Genomic DNA, 6000 nt, shown 5'->3' with positions numbered 1-6000 from the left:
TTTATTGCTTCCTTTAAACCCAAAACCCTTTTACATTTCATGCAATTTACATTCATTGTCATTTATATTCTTGCCTTTACTTTCTTACTCTTTAAGTTTCAATCCTTTAAGTTTCTTGCCATTTACGTTTCAAGCAATTTATATTTAGCAATTTACACTTTCAGCACTTTAAATTCTTTGCTATTTACATTCTGTAAATTAAATTTCACCAAACTCTTTTTAATATTGGCTTTACTAGACATATCATCTCACTAAAATTGCTTGATCCATTAATCCCTATAAAATCGGCCTCATTCTTGTGAATTTTACTACTTGATGCGACTCGGTATACTTATCGAAAGTTGAGTGAATTGATTTTCCCACCATCACTACGGAATTAATTTTTGTTGTGATGTTAGTGTAATAATTGAGAAATAGATACAGTAATGTGTGCGGAGGGTATGATGTAAGCTTCAATTTATTTTAGAAGTGTTTAATATAATCCTCCAAACTTAAATTTTGCAAACTGAAATCAAGCATGCCCCAGTTTTGATGTAATGGAATTTGTGGGGGCAAATTGTTTTATTGATTAAGGTGCAATGTGGGTGGATAGAAATTCTTCAGTTTTGGAGACTTGAGGTTAAAAATGAAGAGAGGCTAATTTAGAAATTTGATTAAAAATTTAATAAAAAATTAAAATTTGAATATTTTTATCATACAAAATTTATTTTTATGGATAAAATTTTAATTTTTTTAATTAATGAATATATTTATTAATATTTGTATTTTTTATAAGTACAAATAATAATTTATTCAATATTTAATATATATTCTACCAGAATATTCAACTCTAATTATCCTGACAAAATTAGTGTGACATATATATATATATATATATATATATATATATATATATTATTTCTTTACTTATTTTTATTTTATTAATTATTGTTTCTTTGCATCGGTAATCAGATATTATCTTGAACAAGAATTTTTCACTACTTTTTTCTTTTTCTCCAAGAATTTTTCACTACTTTTTTCTTTTTCTCCAACATTGGATGATCGTGAGCACAGGGTATCCACAGGCTTCGTTCAAAAAGCATCGTTTCAACATCATCCCAGAGGCAGCAACAGCTTGATATTAATTCAAAAGTCCACTTTTAGTATAAGACAAACATATTTAAAAGCTAAGTCTTTCGTGTTAAAAAAATGTATATATTTTATGTTTTGATTATAATGGATACTTGTTTATTATGATATTTATATATAAAAAAATAACATTACATGACAATAAAATTTATCCATTAATACTTGATTAATATATACTAAACTATAAATATTAAATAATTTTAAACTATAAATTCTAAAACTTAAATCTTAATGATGTAAAAATAAAATATTAAATAAAAGTATTGGTTAATATTAGTCAAAAATATTGATTCTTAATATTTTTTCATAGAAATATATATATTTTACATCTTATTTATCATAATGTTATTAAAGTAATAAAATGATTGAATTTACAACAAAAGCAGTTTAATTTATAGACCAACATAAGAAATATATTAGTCAAATAACTAGTGTGATAGGCAAGAATTTTTTTTTCTACAATATTATAACTGCAAATGGAAAATTTTACTGAGTATATAAAATTAAATGAGGAGATTAGTCATCGTTTGTCACACTCCCTTTAGTTTTAAATAAGTGTCATTATTTTAGAAATTTTATTTAGTGTTAAATGAGTGTAGATTAAGGAGTTATGTACTAATATTATTGACAAAACATGATTAGAAAATTTATTTTAAAACAAAAATATTATTTATCTGCATATTATGATATTATAGGTACATTATAGTAGGGGCGCATAATAGCATCGAAAATTCTGTCTCAGACAATATTGTTGACGATATTGTTGGAGAAGAAATATTGACGACATCATTTTCTCAAATCACCTTCTGTGAACAACAGTAGCTAGCACTTTAAAACTTTTTTATCTCTTAATTGTTTTCTTTTTCTCCTTTACCCATTAGATAATGTTTCTTTAATATCTCAATTGAACAAATTCTTTTGTTTTAACATAATGTACTCCAGGAGAACATAATGTACTCCAAGTGTAAAGTTCTTTTTATGCAATCAAAAATATATATCCTTAAAAAAAATAGAATCGAAAAATTAACAGTGGTTCTTGAAATAAATTCAAATTAACCTAAATTTAAATCCAAATTACTCTAACTTCAACCCTAAAATAAATTCTAAACTAATTCATCTAATTAATTTAAATAGTTATAAACTAACTTATTTAACGAACCTGACCTAATCTAATTTAAATTCTAATTACTCTAAACAAAACTAATTAACCATATATCGCAATTTCACAACATAATCAAATTGAAATTTTTTTCTCTCTTCATCATTCTTCAACATATATATTATTAGTTAGTCAAGACAAGATAATAAAAATGAAAATTTAAATTAAACCATGTGTTTTCCACCTTAATATAACAACCAAAATCAACAATAAATAAATAAACAAACAACAAATAATAAATCGATCAGTATTAAATAAAAAAAATAATGTATCACAAAACATAAAGACAATAGCAGTACGCAGAAAACTTTTTCAGTATAGTGGCAGTATAGACACGCAATGAAAATGACAGTTACTGAACAGTAGGACTGAAGGCTTAAATTACTTTTTTTTAAGAAAAAAAATAAAATAGGAAGAGAGAGAAAAAAAACTTACTTAAAAGAAGGAGGAGACAGCTCTAACGACATAGAGAACAATAGTGACAGCAGTGGCGACAAAACACAGAAAAAGCAGCACTAGAATCAGCTATATTTCACGCGTCCACGTAGTTTCTGAAACATATATTATTGGTGGTGCCTGGCGCCGACGGAGATTGGCCGAAAGGGTTGCTGGAGGTGAGGGGAGAGAAAGAGAAAAGAGAATGGAGAGAGAGAAAGGAGATTCGAGTGAAAGATAATTTTACCATCAGATTTACCGATGATAAATCCAATTTTAATGCACTTGTGATTGTCAAAATGCAACATTCTATTAATTAAATTTATCAATGATATTTTTGCCAATAAATCCGACTATGATTTTTGCGTTTTTTTTTCTCTAATTATTCCTAACAAATTTACTGACAACGGGTATTCATCCGTAATACTTTGATTTGAAGAATTTATTACCTAGATTGCTGGTAAAATCGCTGCTAAATTCAACGTAAACGTTTTTTTTATAATTAAAGATATTTTTTATCACATATAAACTTTGACCAACTTACTTGTATTTAATGTTTTACAATCTTCTTTTCAATATTTTATATCATACCTCCAAAATACTTTAGAACACTGTTCGATAATTTTATAACATATAATTATATATAAATATTTAATAACTTTTTCTTTTGATTAAAAGGTAGTTTTTCTTATTACTAAAATATGTATCCGTGCCCTATATGAAATAATATATAAAAATATGAAGTATTTTTTTGAATTTTTTAAATAAAAACATGTATAATAATTTTTTATATAAAAAGTTTTATACAATTAATTAAATTTAAAATTTAACTATTTTTAATATTAAAAATAATAAAATTAATGAGTAATAATTTTACTTGTTTTTAAAGTATAATAATTATTCATTAATAGTAATATATAGTTTGTGATTAAATTAAAATATTTACATTAGGATCTTATATTTTTAAAGATTTTTTTAATTAATATTAGTGGTTAAATTGACAGATATTTTATTATGATTCATTAGTAAAATTTTTAAACTCTCTCACTTTTTTAATTGTTTTTTTATATTTTAGGGCAAAAAACAGAAATAAGCCAAGAAAAAAAATAATTTACGTGAATCAGCTAAAACAAAAACTGCTTTATGAATCTACTAATGTACGTTTATATGTAGTTCGAACCAGCTTGGTTCGAATTCCATTTTTACATAATTCGAACCAGCTTGATTCGAATTATACACAAACACACGCACACACTAACACAAACATACGCACACACTCATTCGAACCAGCTTGGTTCGAATTACACACAGGAATTTATGGTATAATTCGAATTATGCTGTTAAAAAATTAATAATTTATTAAAAAAATTTATTAAAAAAATTATTAAAAAATTAATAATTTAAAAATTAAAAAATATATTTTTTATTTCATACGTTAAAAAAAAGCTAACAAAATATTTAATTACGAGACTTTTTTAAAATATTAATGAGCTATCAATTCGAATTCCATACAATACTTTTCTGTCCATTTTTAATAGTTCATGAACATTTTTTAATAAATTTTTTAATAATTTTTTTTAAATTATACTACAAAAAATATTTTATGCTATGCAAAACAATTTAAAAAATGGCTTAAAAAATGTTAAGAGTACTATAAAAATTTGTAATGTTATAATAACTTAGGTAAATATATGCATGTACTCAAATTTTAAATAAAATATTCCACATAGTCAATAATAATTTAGAAATGAAAGAAAATATTTTATTTCATATAAAATAATTAAAAAATATATTTTATTCTATACAAAATAATTCTAAAAAAGGCTTAAAAGATGTTATGAGTACTATAAAAGTTTATAATATTCTAGTAATTTAGGTAAATACATGATAAAAATATTTTTTCTTTCATTTCTAAATTATTAGTGACTATGTAGAGTATTTCTTTAATGTCCTAAGTCATTAGGACATTACAAATTTTTATAGTACTTCTAACATTTTTTAAGTCATTTTTTAAATTATTTTGCATAGAATAAAATATTTTTTTGTGGTATAATTTAAATAAATTTATTAAAAAAATATTCATGAGCTATCAAGAATGGGCAGAAGAGTATTGTATAGAATTCGAATTGCTCACCATATAATTTGAATCAGAGTGATTCGAACTTCCCCATGCGTAATTCAAATCATGTAATATTTCACCATATAATTTAAATAATTTTATTAAAAAATTATCATAAATATTTTTTAATAAATTTATTTAAATTATACCACAAAAAATATTTTATTCTATGCAAAATAATTTAAAAAATGACTTAAAAGATGTTAGAAGTACTATAAAAATTTATAATGTCCTAATAACTTAGGACATTAAAGAAATACTCCACATAGTCACTAATAATTTAGAAATTAAAGAAAAAATATTTTTATCATGTATTTACCTAAATCACTAGAATATTACAAACTTTTATAATACTCATAACATCTTTTAAGTCATTTTTTAAAATTATTTTGTATAGAATAAAATATATTTTTTAATTTTTAAATTATTAATTTTTTTAATAAATTTTTTAATAACATTTTTTAATAAATTATTAATTTTTTAACAGCATAATTCGAATTATACCATGTAATTCGAACCAAGCTGGTTCGAATTAGTATGTGCGTGTGTTTATGTGTAATTCGAACCAAGCTGGTTCGAATTAGTGTGTGCATGTGTTTGTGTATAATTCGAACCAAGCTGGTTCGAATTATGTATAAATGGAGTTCGAATCAAGCTAGTTCGAACTACATATAAATATGTATTGGTGGATTTATGAAGCAGTTTTCGTTTTGGCTGATTCACGTAAAATTTTTTCTCTCTTGACTTATTTCTGTTTTTTGTCCTATATTTTATTTGAATCTAAATAATGGAAGGTATTTTTTTTATTAACATTTAATTCAATTTACTATAGATAAGTTGTTTAATAGTAAATCGAATCAACTAGATCGAATCTAATTGATTCAATTTACTACTCACGGACTATATTTTAAATATCAATCCTTGGTAATTTGAATCAAATAACTTTGATTTACCAATAATCTTACTAATTCGGTTCAAATAATTCAATTTAATATCAGAATATATAATTTAAATTAAATCAATTTGAATTATATAAATATATGTATAAAGATATCTATATAACATTTTTATTTTGGAATTATTAGATAATATTAATGGCTCTTTGATTTATTTAGGTGTTTTATCCTAAAGTTAATTTTAATAATATATAATAAATAAT

This window comes from Arachis hypogaea, chromosome 4 (genome assembly GCF_003086295.3).
Source record: "Arachis hypogaea cultivar Tifrunner chromosome 4, arahy.Tifrunner.gnm2.J5K5, whole genome shotgun sequence".
NCBI lineage: Eukaryota > Viridiplantae > Streptophyta > Magnoliopsida > Fabales > Fabaceae > Arachis > Arachis hypogaea.
Note: the sequence above shows the minus strand (reverse complement) of the source record.